The following is a 17,367-nucleotide window of genomic DNA, read 5'->3' as shown; positions in this document are numbered from 1 at the left end:
GGACACAGGGAACAATAGAAATCAAGACCCATATATGTTTCAATATTTAAAAGTTATCAATCATGTTAAGCTGGTAAATGAAGTTTGCTTTATCCACTCATTTTGACAAATGTGCCTTCTTCAGAAAGGCCAGGTTTAAATTAAGATTCCCAGATAGAGCCTCAAAATCCAGCACCAGAATATGGGGATATGGGGAGAGTTTGCCTCCTGCCATTGTCCCATAAAAGGCCTTAGTGTACACATTTGGGTAACTCAGTTGACTTATCCAAGCTTAGTCTACCATTGTGCCTCCTGCAAACAACTTCCCATTTCCCTGATGGCCTCTGTTCATACACAGAAAAAGCTGAAGTGCACCTGAAAAAGCTGAAGGAGAGAAATGCAGTCTCGGAGCCCTTTGAGGATGGAATTCTTGGTCTCTATGTACCACAGCATGAACTAAAAGGTAGGAGTAAAGTGGATGCTATCAGCTCCAACTAACGCCATTGCCTGGGTCTTGTGAACTCCTTGACCTATAGGGAAGACCATGGCCCAAGGAGGGGCCCTCTGTAGCCCAGGGTCCAGAGCAGGCTATTCTCTGGCTCGTGTTCATGGCATTACTTTTTAAAATATATACTATTGTTACTTGTTCCTTGCCATGGTGTGATTTCAATAATACTGCTATGTTGGAAGTATAATGGACTATAGAACAGAGGGGTCACTCTTCAGCATATGTCCAATGGGAAAAATGACTCTACTCATAAAAAGTATTTAAACCTAGAAGTCCCATCTCTATTCATGAAAGGACACTGAATTAATTCCATGATGAAAAAAAGTAAGTGTAGTGTAGCGGTCAGGAAAAAGACAAATAAAGACAGACAGCAATAAGCAAAGAAAGGAAGACATCAAACTCCCAGTAACCTTTTAGGAGGGAAATTAAAATTTCCATAGGAATCAGTAACTAAAGAATAGAAATTTTGAAATACAGTTAGAACGAGTGCATGTGAAATAACTAAAATTTGACAAAAAATATTTTCAATGAAAACAGGAACTCATAGGATACATGGAAACTGTGTGTCCAATGACATTATTGATGGGACAAATGTCATTTCATTAGGCAAACTGATTAATACCAGTTCTTTAGCCTAAAGAGAGCTAGAGAATGATATCAGATGGCCCAATGTAGCATTTATATTTCATTACTGGTCAATTATATAGTTTTCAGTTCAGATTATAGGTTCATTCACATCTGAGTAGATACATTTTATATATTTATAAATATATAAATACTGAACCAGAAAAATAAAACGTCTTGCATCCAGTGCAGTTATTTACTATTTGGATCAGATGGTCATTGTATGTCAATTGCTATTGAGATTCTTCATGCAAGATTTGTTGTAATAAGGTCAATTGTATAGCTGAAAACGAAGTCTTAATGAAATATTTGTAGCCGTGTGTGCTTCCTGCTACTCCAACAATGCACTACAGAAGTGCATATTGGGACTTCATATGGAAAATTACAGAAATGTAAATTGCTAATTTTATATTCAATCAATTTCTAAATATTATATATTTAAAGTTTTTTAATGTTTATTTATTTATTTATTTTTTTGAGAAATAGATAGAGACAGACCATGAGCATGGGAGGGGCACAGAAAGACAGAGAGAATCCGCAGCAGGCTCCAGGCTCTGAGCTGTCAGCACAGAGCCCGATGTGGGTCTTGAACCCATGAACTGTGAGATCATGACCTGAGGCAAAGTCAGACGCTCAACTGACCGAGCAACCCAGGCACCCCTAAATATGATATATTTTAGATAAACATTAACTCTCGGCCTGAGTAGAACATTTCTCCAATGCAAGAGAGATGACTTTATATCATTGTTTCCATGTACAAAAGAAAAATTTCTATGTTCTTGTTATCCAGATACTCTTAATTCCATATAAAATCTTTCTAGAAAAAAATAAAGAGAAATTAAGCATAGACAATGACCATGTTTGGGGCTGAAGTCCTTTAAGACTCACTAGTCACTCCATAATTCTTTCCTCAAGAAAAATAAAATCTGTAATAAAAAGTAAATAAAGTTGAGAGTTCCTATTGGTCTCAAGAAAGTCACACAGATATCATTATTCACTTTTTCCTAAAAGGTATATTTTACTTATTACAAATATGTGAAATACACAATGCTTACAGCTTTGTGGTTAGGTAATTAAAAAACTTATCTGCTTAATGTTTCAAGTTATTACTAAGGTAGAAACCAACTTAAAAGATATCAAAAGATGTCCATGCTGCCCAGGATTTTGATTTGTGAAAAGTTATAAATGTGCAGAAAACATATTTTATTTTTGCAGCAGATTAAATGTTGTTGAGGCACTTGGGTGGCTCAGTCTGTTCAGTATCCAACTCTTGATTTTGGCTCAGGTTATGACCTCACCCCTCATGAGACTGAATCCTGCATCAGGCTCCATGCTTACAGCATGGGATTATCTCTCTTCCTCTCTCTGCTTCTCCCCTGCTCACTCTCTCTCTCTAAAAATAAATGAATAAACATTTAAAAAAATAAAGTTCGTGGGCAGAAACCAGGGTCACCTCCTTTCCAAACGTGGGGCATCCATAATCCCTCATAGGTATGAGAAGGGAAAGTCACACACACACACACACACACACACACACACACACACACACACACACGGCTAAAGTCAGCATGTTAAAATTAATGTAATTATTTTGAGTGCAGAAATATGTGTTTTATTTTATTAGGTTTATTTATTTATTTTGAGAGAGAGAGAGAGAGAGAGAGAGAGAGAGAGAGAGAGAGAGAATCCCAAGCAGATTCTGCACTGACAGCACAGAGCTAGACCCAGGAGATCATGACCTGACCCAAAATCAAGTCAGAAACATAACTGACTAAGCCATCTAGGCATGCCAGAAATAGGTATTTTAATTAATTAATTATTTTTGATATCTTGGCTTCTTTTTTTATATTTATTTATTTATTTATTTATTTATTTATTTATTTATTTATTTTAATATATGAAATTTACTGTCATATTGGTTTCCATACAACACCCAGTGCTCATCCCAAAAGGTGCCCTCCTCAATACCCATCACCCACCCTGCCCTCCCTCCCACCCCCCATCAACCCTCAGTTTGTTCTCAGTTTTTAACAGTCTCTTATACTTTGGCTCTCTCCCACTCTAACCTCTTTTTTTTTTTTTTTTTTCCTTCCCCTCCCCCATGGGTTTCTGTTACGTTTCTCAGGATCCACATAAGAGTGAAACCATATGGTATCTGTCTTTCTCTGTATGGCTTATTTCACTTAGCATCACACTCTCCAGTTCCATCCACGTTGCTACAAAAGGCCATATTTCATTTTTTCTCATTGCCACGTAGTATTCCATTGTGTATATAAACCACAATTTCTTTATCCATTCATCAGTTGATGGACATTTAGGCTCTTTCCATAATTTGGCTATTGTTGAGAGTGCTGCTATAAACATTGGGGTACAAGTGCCCCTATGCATCAGTACTCCTGTATCCCTTGGATAAATTCCTAGCAGTGCTATTGCTGGGTCATAGGGTAGGTCTATTTTTAATTTTCTGAGGAACCTCCACACTGCTTTCCAGAGCGGCTGCACCAATTTGCATTCCCACCAACAGTGCAAGAGGGTTCCTGTTTCTCCACATCCTCTCCAGCATCTATAGTCTCCCGATTTCTTCATTTTGGCCACTCTGACTGGCGTGAGGTGGTATCTGAGTGTGGTTTTGATTTGTATTTCCCTGATAAGGAGCGACGTTGAACATCTTTTCATGTGCCTGTTGGCCATCCAGATGTCTTCTTTAGAGAAGTGTCTATTCATGTTTTCTGCCCATTTCTTCACTGGGTTATTTGTTTTTCGGGTGTGGAGTTTGATGAGCTCTTTATAGATTTTGGATACTAGCCCTTTGTCCGATGTGTCATTTGCAAATATCTTTTCCCATTCCATTGGTTGCCTTTTAGTTTTGTTGGTTGTTTCCTTTGCTGTGCAGAAGCTTTTTATCTTTATAAGGTCCCAGTAGTTCATTTTTGCTTTTAGTTCCCTTGCCTTTGGGGATGTGTCGAGTAAGAGATTGCTACGGCTGAGGTCAGAGAGGTCTTTTCCTGCTTTCTCCTCTAGGGTTTTGATGGTTTCCGGTCTCACATTCAGGTCCTTTATCCATTTTGAGTTTATCTTTGTGAATGGTGTGAGAAAGTGGTCTAGTTTCAACCTTCTGCATGTTGCTGTCCAGTTCTCCCAGCACCATTTGTTAAAGAGACTGTCTTTTTTCCATTGGATGTTCTTTCCTGCTTTGTCAAAGATGAGTTGGCCATACGTTTGTGGGTCTAGTTCTGGGGTTTCTATTCTATTCCATTGGTCTATGTGTCTGTTTTTATGCCAATACCATGCTGTCTTGATGATGACAGCTTTGTAGTAGAGGCTAAAGTCTGGGATTGTGATGCCTCCTGCTTTGGTCTTCTTCTTCAAAATTACTTGGGCTATTCGGGGCCTTTTGTGGTTCCATATGAATTTTAGGATTGCTTGTTCTAGTTTCGAGAAGAATGCTGGTGCAATTTTGATTGGGATTGCATTGAATGTGTAGATAGCTTTGGGTAGTATTGACATTTTGACAATATTTATTCTTCCAATCCATGAGCAGGGAATGTCTTTCCATTTCTTTATATCTTCTTCAATTACCTGCCTAAGCTTTCTATAGTTTTCAGCATACAGATCTTTTACATCTTTGGTTAGATTTATTCCTAGGTATTTTATGCTTCTTGGTGCCACTGTGAATGGGATCAGTTTCTTCATTTGTCTTTCTGTTGCTTCATTGTTAGTGTATAAGAATGCAACTGATTTCTGCACATTGATTTTGTATCCTGCAACTTTGCTGAATTCATGTATCAGTTCTAGCAGACTTTTGGTGGAGTCTATCGGATTTTCCATGTACAATATCATGTCATCTGCAAAGAGCGAAAGCTTGACTTCATCTTTGCCAATTTTGATGCCTTTGATTTCCTTTTGTTGTCTGATTGCTGATGCTAGAACTTCCAGCACTATGTTAAACAACAGCGGTGAGAGTGGGCATCCCTGTCGTGTTCCTGATCTCAGGGAAAAAGCTCTCAGTTTTTCCCCGTTGAGGATGATGTTAGCTGTGGGCTTTTCATAAATGGCCTTTATGATCTTTAAGTATGTTCCTTCTATCCCGACTTTCTCAAGGGTTTTTATTAAGAAAGGGTGCTGGATTTTGTCAAAGGCCTTTTCTGCATCGATTGACAGGATCATATGGTTCTTCTCTTTTTTTTTGTTAATGTGATGTATCACGTTGATCGATTTGGGAATGTTGAACCAGCCCTGCATCCCAGGAATGAATCCCACTTGATCATGGTGAATAATTCTTTTTATATGCTGTTGAATTCGATTTGCTAGTATCTTATTGAGAATTTTTGCATCCATATTCATCAGAGATATTGGCCTGTAGTTCTCTTTTTTTACTGGGTCTCTGTCTGGTTTAGGAATCAAAGTAATACTGGCTTCATAGAATGAGTCTGGAAGTTTTCCTTCCCTTTCTATTTCTTGGAATAGCTTGAGAAGGATAGGTATTATCTCTGCTTTAAACGTCTGGTAGATCTCCCCTGGGAAGCCATCTGGTCCTGGACTCTTATTTGTTGGGAGATTTTTGATAACCGATTCAATTTCTTCGCTGGTTATGGGTCTGTTCAAGCTTTCTATTTCCTCCTGATTGAGTTTTGGAAGAGTGTGGGTGTTTAGGAATTTGTCCATTTTTTCCAGGTTGTCCAGTTTGTTGGCTATAATTTTTCATAGTATTCCCTGATAATTGTTTGTATCTCTGAGGGATTGGTTGTAATCATTCCATTTTCATTCATGATTTTATCTATTTGGGTCATCTCCCTTTTCTTTTTGAGAAGCCTGGCTAGAGGTTTGTCAATTTTGTTTATTTTTTCAAAAAACCAACTCTTGGTTTCGTTGATCTGCTCTACAGTTTTTTTAGATTCTATATTGTTTATTTCTGCTCTGATCTTTATTATTTCTCTTCTTCTGCTGGGTTTAGGCTGCCTTTGCTGTTCTGCTTCTATTTCCTTTAAGTGTGCTGTTAGATTTTGTATTTGGGATTTTTCTTGTTTCTTGAGATAGGCCTGGATTGCAATGTATTTTCCTCTCAGGACTGCCTTTGCTGCGTCCCAAAGCGTTTGGATTGTTGTATTTTCATTTTCGTTTGTTTCCATATATTTTTTAATTTCTTCTCTAATTTCCTGGTTGACCCACTCATTCGTTAGTAGGGTGTTCTTTAACCTCCATGCTTTTGGAGGTTTTCCAGACTTTTTCCTGTGGTTGATTTCAAGCTTCATAGCATTGTGGTCTGAAAGTATGCATGGTATAATTTCAATTCTTGTAAACTTATGAAGGGCTGTTTTGTGACCCAGTATATGATCTATCTTGGAGAATGTTCCATGTGCACTCGAGAAGAAAGTATATTCTGTTGCTTTGGGATGCAGAGTTCTAAATATATCTGTCAAGTCCATCTGATCCAATGTATCATTCAGGGCCCTTGTTTCTTTATTGACTGTGTGTCTAGATGATCTATCCATTTCTGTAAGTGGGGTGTTAAAGTCCCCTGCAATGACCACATTCTTATCAATAAGGTTGCTTATGTTTATGAGTAATTGTTTTATATATCTGGGGGCTCCGGTATTTGGCGCATAGACATTTATAATAGTTAGCTCTTCCTGATGGAAAGACCCTGTGATTATTATATAATGCCCTTCTTCATCTCTTGTTACAGCCTTTAATTTAAAGTCTAGTTTGTCTGATAGAAGTATGGCTACTCCAGCTTTCTTTTGGCTTCCAGGAGCATGATAAATAGTTCTCCATCCCCTCACTCTCAATCTAAAGGTGTCCTCAGATCTAAAATGAGTCTCTTGTAGACAGCAAATAGATGGGTCTTGTTTTTTTATCCATTCTGATACCCTATGTCTTTTAGTTGGCGCATTTAATCCATTTACATTCAGTGTTATTATAGAAAGATACGGGTTTAGAGTCATTGTGATGTCTGTATGTTTTATGCTTGTAGTGATGTCTCTGGTACTTTGTCTCACAGGATCCCCCTTAGGATCTCTTGTAGGGCTGTTTTCGTGGTGACAAATTCCTTCAGTTTTTGTTTGTTTGGGAAGACCTTTATCTCTCCTTCTATTCTAAATGACAGACTTGCTGGATAAAGGATTCTCGGCTGCATATTTTTTCTGTTTAGCACACTGTAGATATCGTGCCAAGCCTTTCTGGCCTGCCAAGTTTCAAAGGAGAGATCAGTCACGAGTCTTATAGGTCTCCCTTTATATGTGAGGGCACGTTTATCCCTTGCTGCTTTCAGAATTTTCTCTTTATCCTTGTATTTTGCCAGTTTCACTATGATATGTCGTGCAGAAGATCGATTCAAGTTACGTCTGAAGGGAGTTCTCTGTGTCTCTTGGATTTCAATGCCTTTTTCCTTCCCCAGTTCAGGGAAGTTCTCAGCTATAATTTCTTCAAGTACCCCTTCAGCACCTTTCCCTCTCTCTTCCTCCTCTGGGATACCAATTATGCGTATATTATTTCTTTTTAGTGTATCACTTAGTTCTCTAATTTTCCCCTCATACTCCTGGGTTTTTTTATCTCTCTTTCTTTCAGCTTCCTCTTTCTCCATAACTGTATCTTCTAGTTCACCTATTCTCTCCTCTGCCTCTTCAAGCCGAGCCGTCGTGGTTTCCATTTTGTTTTGCATTTCGTTTAAAGCGTTTTTCAGCTCCTCGTGACTGGTCCTTAGTCCCTTGATCTCTGTGGCAAGAGATTCTCTGCTGTCCTGTATACTGTTTTCAAGCCCAGCAATTAACTTTATGACTATTATTCTAAATTCACTTTCTGTTATATTATTTAAATCCTTTTTGATCAGTTCATTAGCTGTTGTTATTTCCTGGAGATTCTTCGGAGGGGAATTCTTCCGTTTGGTCATTTTGGATAGTCCCTGGAGTGGTGAGGACCTGCAGGGCACTTCCCCTGTGCTGTGGTGTATAACTGGAGTTGGTGGGCGGGGCCGCAGTCCGACCCGATGTCTGCCCCCAGCCCACCTCTGGGGCCACAGTCAGACTGGTGTGTGCCTTCTCTTCCCCTCTCCTAGGGGCGGGATTCACTGTGGAGTGGCGTGGCCCGTCTGGGCTACTTGCACACTGCCAGGCTTGTGTTGCTGGGGATCTGGCGTATTAGCTGGGGTGGGTAGGCAAGGTGCACGGGGGCTGGAGGGGCAGGCTTAGCTCGCTTTTCCTTAGGTGATCCACTTCAGGAGGGGCCCTGTGGCAGCGGGAGGGAGTCAGATCCGCTGCCAGAGGTTTGGCTCCGCAGAAGCACAGAGTTGGGTGTTTGCGCTGCGCGAGGAAGTTCCCTGGCAGGAACTGGTTCCCTTTGGGATTTTGGCTGGGGGATGGGCGGGGGAGATGGCGCTGGCGAGCGCCTTTGTTCCCCGCCAAGCTGAGCTCTGCCGTCCGGGGGCTCAGCAGCTCTCCCTCCCTTTGTCCTCCAGCCTTCCCGCTTTCCGAGCAGAGCTGTTAACTTATGACCTCCCAGACGCTAAGTCGCGCTTGCTGTCGGAACACAGTCCGTCCGGCCCCTCCGCTTTTGCCAGCCAGACTCGGGGGCTCTGCTTGGCTGGCGAGCCGCCCCTCCGCCCCGGCTCCCTCCCGCCAGTCCGTGGAGCGCGCACCGCCTCGCCGCCCTTCCTACCCTCTTCCGTGGGCCTCTCGTCTGCGCTTGGCTCCGGAGACTCTGTTCTGCTAATCCTCTGGCGGTTTTCTGGGTTCTTTAGGCAGGTGTAGGTGGAATCTAAGTGATCAGCAGGACGCGCGGTGAGCCCAGCGTCCTCCTACGCCGCCATCTTCCGGACCCCCTATCTTGGCTTCTTAAAATGTATATATTGTTAATTATTTTAAAGGAACAACAAAAAAAGAGAAGCTACCTTTGCTTTTGGCAGGTAGCTCCTATTGCATCGATAAAGGCATGGGAAGTAAACACAGAGACTCTAAAACCCCATCAGATGGCGGACAGGGAGCACAGGGTCATACTGTGGAGAGGTGGCTGGAGCTGTGTAAGTTGCAAGTACCCTTAGTGAGAGAGATGCTGCGTAATTCTCCTGTAGTCAACCAAACTCTCAGCCGCCTCATTCTGCCAATGAAGAAAGTTGAATTCCTTCTCCTGGGGTTTCAAAATGACTTTACAGGTGGAGATGCTTCATCATGCTCGCCTTCTTGCCCCCTCCCCTGCCTCTCCCTCACCTCTGGGGGCAAGAAAGCACAGCTGGTGGAACTGAGAGCTCTGAGACCCCGTTCCCTCCCTTGCCTTGTGATGGAGAGTGGCGGTCTGGTGGTGCCTTGCAGCTAGAACAAAACTACATCTAAAATTTGAGAGACTCTGGGGTGCCTGGGTGGCTCAGTCAGTTAAGCTTCCGACTTTGGATCAGGTCATGATCTCTTAGTTCGTGAGTTTGAGCCCCACATTGGGCTTTCTGCTGTCAGCATGGAGACTGCTTCAGATACTCTGTCCCTGTCTCTCTGCCCCTCCCCCACTTGTGTTCTCTGCCCCCACCCCACCCTCTCTCCCTCTCAAAAATAAATAAATATTGAGGAAGAAAAATATCATATGACTTCACTCATATGGGGACTTCAAGACACAAAACAGATGAACATAAGGGAAGGGAAGAAAAAACCATATGAAAACAGGGAAAGGGACAAAACATATGACTCTTAAATATGGAGAACAAACAGAGGATTACTAGAGGGGTTGTGGGAAGGAGGTGGGCTAAATGGGTAAGGGGCATTAAGGAATCTACTTCTGAAATCATCACTGCACTATGTGTAACTAACTTGGATATAAAATAAAATAAAATAAATAAACAATAAAAAAATTTTAAATTTGAGGGACGATGGAAGTTGAGTGAGGAATCAACCAAATTCATTAGTTTCTCATGCCTTTCCCAAAACAGGTCAGATTAGTTAGAGAAAAAGCTATTTGAGGGAGTCCTCATTTTGTCTTTAAAAGGAAGATTGTTTAAATTAACATTGAAAAGTTCTTATCTGACAGTGTTTTTGGATGTTATGATAGGTGAAAATGGTTCCAGAAAGTTCATGAACTATCCACGGTCCTGACCATCTCTGTAAGAAGGAAAAATTGATTAATTAAAGGATGGCTGATCATAAGAACATATTTTGATGTCTGTGTGGAAGTTATTTTATGTGTTAGTAACTCTTTGTTAATGTGGGAGAATGCCTCTTTCTGACTTGACATTAAAGTGTCCATATTTCTATAAAAATGCTATGACCTTTAGCAGCATGATATGATTAAAGGTATTATAAAGTGATTTGGGTTAAAAAAATGGGCTTTTCAGAGTTTTAGAACAGGTACCTGGTTCCAAAAGTCTATTTCCATATTTCAAGCACAAAATTAAAAACACTTAAGTCAGGTATAAGCCTTTCTTTGGGGGAAAAAAAATAAACACATACAATCAGATATACTCACACATCTGATTTTCTAATTTTTTTTTCTTTCAGAAATAAATAAATATTTCAAGATTAAAATTGTAGGCAGAATATGACTTGTGTTAAGTATGAAAAAACTCAAAAGTGGTGCCATCAATTTGAAGTTCCTCATTATTCTGACAAAGCCAAAATATGATTACTGTTTTAAATCAGTAATTTTAATTTTTAGCACTTAAAACAAAAGAGAAAAAAGTCACATTTGTTCTACTGTCCTGGAAATGGGCAGTAGGATATAATCATTGCAAACATGCCAAGGATATAGACCAGGGGTTGGGTCATTAACACATTTTCCTGGGAATAAAAATTGAAAAGGATAGAAAACCAGCTTTTAAATGACTACTGCAGTCCCAATTTCTGAGCTGAGATGAAAAGAACTAAAATATAAACCTTATACTTGCTAAAAAGTATATATTATTTTCATACCTATGGGAAATACATATGTGAATATATGCACATATGTGTATATGTATGTATACATGCAGATGTAATGCCAGATTTGGTGTTCTCAATTTAAAAGAAAATAAAAATGCAAGTTATAAACACAGACATTTTAGTATTTTGCTTTATAGCATTTTTCTGCTTGGAATGGTGAAATGTATTTTTGTAAGATCCATTTACTTAAAATATCATATTGCTTTTCATCATGGTAATTGTGCAGTTACCACAAAAACAAAACAGAGTCTCCAGTAATGGCTTATTTTAATCCTTTCAAAAGTTCAATTTTTATCCAAGGCAAAAATGGCCAGATTTGTTGGGGCTGCATCTTTCTAAATATCTGAGTAGAAACAGTAAAGTCAAGTCTGTAATGGCGGCAGATCTCTACCCAAGTGGGAAAGAAGAAAGTCTAGCAAAGGACAAACGGAACTAATTTCAGTCTTTCCTATGTGTGTAGTAAAATATTTGGTCTTTCTCAGAGAGGTCTGCCTTTGCCCTCAGCTCCTAAGGGTAAACTAGGTCAGAGTTCATAAGGAGTATTATATAATAGCTGAGCATTTCTTAAACCTCAGCAAGAATAATAATTAAAACTGAACCCACTTAAGTGGCCATCCAACCCTAACTAGGGTTTCTTTCTCTCTTTCTTTCTCTCCTTTTCTTTCTTTCCTTCTTCCTTTTTTAATATTTGCTTATTTTTGAGAGAGAAAGACAAAGAGAGAGGGTACCTGGGGGAGGGCAGAGAGAGAGGGAGACACAGGATCTGAAGAAGGCTCCAGGCTCTGAGCTGTCAGCACAGATCCTGATGCGCGGCTCAAAGTCGAGAACTGCGAGATCATGACCTGACTCGAATTCAATCATGACCTGAGCCGAATTCAGAAGCTTAACCTACTGAACCACCCAGGCGCTTCCTACCTCAGGTTTCAATGCCCTCCTTTTCTTTTTTCTTTCTTTTTCTTTTTTTAATAATACAGATTTTCTTCACATTTTGGAAATGTGGTTTTAATCTCCATTGTTATCAGTTAAACAGCTTGAATATATTGACTCAATATACATCAGGAATTTCTACCACTTAAAACTTTGACATATTGAATATAATTTTACTAAGTAATCCGAAAAAATACTAGTGTCAAGAATTTACATAATATCACATATTTTTGTCTGGTAACTGGTAGCAGATGATGGAATTGAACACCCTGTCATTTCTGCAAAGTTTTATTTTCTAGAAGGGCTATACTGCATAGTAGTTAATATCTTGAAGAATAGAAGTAACCTACCTGCATTTGAAAGTATGCTATTCCACTTTCTGGGGGGGAATCTGAAGAAATTACTTAATTCGTGGGTTTAACTTTTTGCCATAATATCTTACACATTTGCTGTGAAGTGAGGTACACAAAGCTAACATATTAATGTTCTTAAAAGAGTGGCACTCTATAAATAAGTATTATTATTATTATTTATTATTTAAATGCATATTATACAATTAATATTAAATATGAGTATCTGATATGGAAAATGGAAAAATAAACAAACACATAAAACAAAAGTCTTATTTTTACTTGAAATATGTTTGACTATTCCTAAAGTAAAGGACAGTGTTAAGCAATAAAGTATATTTTTGAATCCCAGATGGAGGCATGGCAAATAACTCTCACATTAAACAAACGGTCTGCCTGCACATTTCAAGAGTCAGTTTTTCAAACAATAATCTCTGTCTATTTTTCACTGGTCTGATTGTCAGGAATATTTTAGAGGGGGGCTTATCACAAGATATTCTATTATATTCTCCTTTTGTTTCCCTTCTCTGTACAGCTAAGAGAGAACACTAGAAGAGAATAAAAAAGGAACTATCTCACAATAAAATAACATAAATCACATAAATATTTTAGGTAAAATATTTTAAAATATTATTTTAAATTTTTAGTCATCAATACAGGCATAGATTTATATTTTAGCACCAATACATAATAAATGGCTATCACTGGGCAAGGAAATAGAGAAGCCTCAGGATCTATATCTGCTGGAGACAACATAAGGTCATTGAAGAGATTAAATTATACAACCAATCTGTAGCACTTAAAATATTACTTGCTGCACAGAAATTGTTCAATGACTTTCTATAGTTATTATTACCATCACCACAAATGCTATTGTGAAATGCAGATGTGCTTTTTAAAAGAATAATAAATTAGATAGCTGTCATCAGTAGAAGTATCTTTCATTGAAATAAATTTTCCTTTTGACTGTGTAGTATAATTCAATCCCCACAAAATTCTTTATCTTTGTAATTAAAGAGAAGAAATGAAATTGAATTACAATAAATTAGTGGTTCCAATTATTTACCTATTTCTCTACTCATGTTCTTTGCCATAGATTTTACAGACCGTTTAGTAACCTAGAGTTTCAAGCAAATTCCCTTTCACTCAACTTTTGGATCAGTCATACAACTTGCTTTGGCCAATAATAGGGTAGCGTCTGATTCAGGAAGAGCATTCAAATGTGCTTGTGAATTTGGATGTGCCTACTGTGGCTTCTATAATCGTCCTTAGGAAAGTATGCCCACCCTGGTTCCTAGTATATGGATAAGATACAAATATAACACTGTATTAGCCCTAGTTCATAGTATAAGGATAAGATACATGTATCACTGTAAATTAATTATAAAAATAACTTATTTAAAAATTTTTAAATAAGGCATGACCCTGAAATTATAGCAGTAGCCTGACATTTATACCTCCAAACAAGACATATTAATATTAAAATATAAATTTCCAAGCAAATTACAAATCACCCCTTCAATGTGCCAATCTTAAAATTTTACACACACACACATGCGCACATACACATGCACACACACACACACCCACGGCATCTCCAAAGCCTATCTAAAGCAGTGACATATATCAAAACACAAATAATCACTAAAGGAGATGTGGAAGAAGTTCTTGATTTTAATTATCTCCGCTGGAGATTGTTTGAAACATTTGTAGAATTACTGGCTTTAGTAAAAACGGGGTAAATATGGAGATTCAATGAATAATGAAATTTCCCAAGGCAAGAGGTGGGAACCACATGCTTATTCATTCTTCTTTTTATATCACCTAACTTAAAAACATATATTTTGAGAAAAAAGTGGTATTATATCAACATATATTGCTTACTGTCATTTCCTCTTCTAAATGCATTCAGAGTCAAATTTCCACATCACCCTTTTAACATTTTATTTTCAAATATCTGTATTTTGCTTTCCATTCTGAAGAAGGTAATTTATAAAATTTCCTAAGAAAATAGATGGCTATAATTTTTAAAAATATCAACTAAATTTGACATTCCCTAGAGGAAAAATATCAATTCTGGAAATATTAAACAGGACTAGAATTATTTAGATTCCTTAAAATTTGTAGTTTGAAACATACATGAGTGCCGAAAAGAAATTCTCCAGCTAACATGTTGCACCACTTAGCTGTCTGGTCTGCAAGGTAAAATTACTGAGTTTCTTTAATAGGACCCTCACCTGAGGTAGTATGAAGATTAGGGTCAATCCATTCCCCAAGTTTCACTCAATTCTAATGTTTATATTCAGAAATATATATGGAAAAAGATGTCAGAAGCACTTTAGTAGGCTGAATAATGGACACCCCCGCCAAAATATATCCACCTCTTAATCCCAGGAAACTGTGAATATATTATGTTACGTGGAACAAGGAATTAAGTTTGAAGATCAAATTAAGATTTTAGAAGCTCCTGGGTGGTTCAGTTGGTTAAATGACTAACTCTTGATTTCAGCTCAGGCATGGAGCCTGCTTGGGATTCTCTCTCTCTCCCTCTCTCTCTGGCCCTCCCCCACTCATGCTTATGTGTACTTTCTCTCTCAAAATAAATAAGTAAATGATTTTTAGGAGGAAAAAAACGTTGCTAATCTACTAGCTTTAAAATAGGGAGATTTTCCTGGATTATCTGGATGGGCACAGTGTGTTCACAAGAGTTCTTAAAAGATGGAGGAGGGAGGCAGGAGGGTCGGTATTAGAGCAATGCAATGTGAGAAAGAATTTGACCCGCCATGCTGGCTTTCATGATGGAAGTGGGGCATGACCACTAGAATTCAGCCAGCCTCCAGGAGCTAGAAAAGGCAAGAAAAGGGATTCTGCCCTGGAGCCTCTAAAAGTAAATGCGGCTCTGTGGATATCATGGTTTTAGCCAAGTGAGACCCACTTGGGACTTCTGAACTCCAGAAATGTAAAGAAATAAATCTGTGTTGTTTGAAACCATGCGTTGTGGCAATTTCTAAGAGCAGCAATAGAAAATTAATACTACATTGATCAAATGCAGATATCACTATGCACAGTATGATATAGCGAGTTGCTTATGTTTGGGTAGAGGAACCAGCACAGAGAAATCTCTGTGGCACAATCTTCCTGACGTCTAATCTTCATAGCAGTAGAGAGTTTGACAAAATGGGAAAACCTTGTGGTATCATTGGGATTATTCTTGTCTTTAGGAAGATGTGGTGGCTTTTAATATCAAGGATCAATGACATTTTAGCATTGTAACATAGATTAAAGTTTCTCCCTTAGAAGAATAACACTAGGAGACTTAACATATTGATTAAATTCTAAGAGTTTGAATTGTTGACTTCCTAAGTACATTCTCAAGTAATCCTTATGTCATGTAATGTAGGAGATCAAAAGTGTACATATTATTTCATTGTTTTTAAGGAGAGAGGGGTGCCTGGGTGGCTCAGTAGGTTAAGCATCTGACTTTTGATTTCAGTTCAGTTCATGAGTTCAAACTATACATCAGGCTCTGTGCTAACAGTATGGAGCCTGCTTGGGATTCTGTCTTTACCTCTCTCTCTGCCCTTCCCCCACTCATGCTTGCTCTCTCTCTTTCTCAAAATAAATAAATAAACTTAAAACAAAAGATAGTTATAAAAAAAATAACACTTCTGGCTTTTCTAGGGTTCTGTTCTTATTGTTGCTCTAAATTCCACATGAGTCATTGGAACTCACTGACTGTATACAAGTGTGTTTGTATATGTATGTGGCTATGTGTGTGTGTGTGTCAGTGGATGGGAGTACAGGTACAAACTGGCAGATTATAGCTAAAAGTAATAAATGACAGAATGGGAAGCAATTCCCCAGTGATGGAGAGATCAAATAAATACTGCCCAAGATGGAGTCTTGAAGGTGAGAGAAGGAGAAGAGAAGAATCTGCAGGTACGGGAGATCATTTCAAATCTGGTTGGGCCAAATCCCGCAAGAAGTGTGATGTGCTACAACCCTTGGATAATATTTAGGGGACCAAGACCACGGAGTTTGTCATTATTTTTTGTCTTCATCTTTAGAAGAAGAATTAACAGTCCATTACTGGCTTTCATGTTGGAGAGGGTGCATGACTCATGGCATCCAGCAAGCTTCCAGAAGGTAGCCTTTCTGAGGACCTTCAAGTGGCATATTCCAACTGCAAGTGGAATCAATACCAGCTACATATTTTGTAAGGACCAGTTCAAAACAGGAATGTGTAAGTCTCTTTGTTAAATATATATATATTTAATTTATATAAATTTATATATATATATATAAATTATATGGACATAAATTATATATATTTTATATATATAAGTTATATATATAAAATATATATACATTTATATAATTATTTGTATATATATTTAGAATTTCAAGACGGTGAGGACAGGACACTAAAACCAGTGTGAGACTCTTCCAAGCATAGGATCCTATGCAGGGTCATATACCGATGAAGGTCGCAAACTCGTGAAGCTTTCCCTGATGGGAAATGTGTATCGGGTGGTCTAAAGTGAGGCTGAGAAAGCTTGAAATAGCTGCCTCTCCTACCTCTACGATGTTCCTTTCCTTCCCCTGTGGCACCTGGGGAGAGAATCAGTGCATTCTGACACAACAACCTGGAGGTTGGAAGGTACTGAGAACAGTGTGTCCTTTCCTTTTCCCGGGGCACCTGGGGAGAGATTCTTACACACTAGCCTTGGGGTTGGAAGGTACTGAGAATGGAGAGGTGTCTGTTTCATTTTCTAAGGGTGTAACTATCGTGTGAAGTGGCTGTAACCCACAGCTGACTCTCTGGTATGGGAGCGAAAGCCAGATGCGGGTGCGGGTGCGTGGGGAGTCCCAGAAGGAAAGAATGGGTAGTGAGCCTGCAGTCGCTGGAGGACAAGTTGCCCATCCATCCCAGTCTTTGCATTACCTTCTCTCCCAGCATGCTTTCACAGATATCAACAGTGAAGACAGCAGAGAGGTACCCAGACCCAGCTGACCTGCTCAGAATACCATAAAGTAATGCCCAAGATCTTTTCCAACAGGAAGTGGAAAAGCAAAACAAGTGGGT

This window comes from Panthera leo, chromosome A1 (assembly GCF_018350215.1).
Source record: "Panthera leo isolate Ple1 chromosome A1, P.leo_Ple1_pat1.1, whole genome shotgun sequence".
NCBI classification, from domain to species: Eukaryota; Metazoa; Chordata; class Mammalia; order Carnivora; family Felidae; genus Panthera; species Panthera leo.
This window is presented reverse-complemented; position numbering follows the sequence as displayed.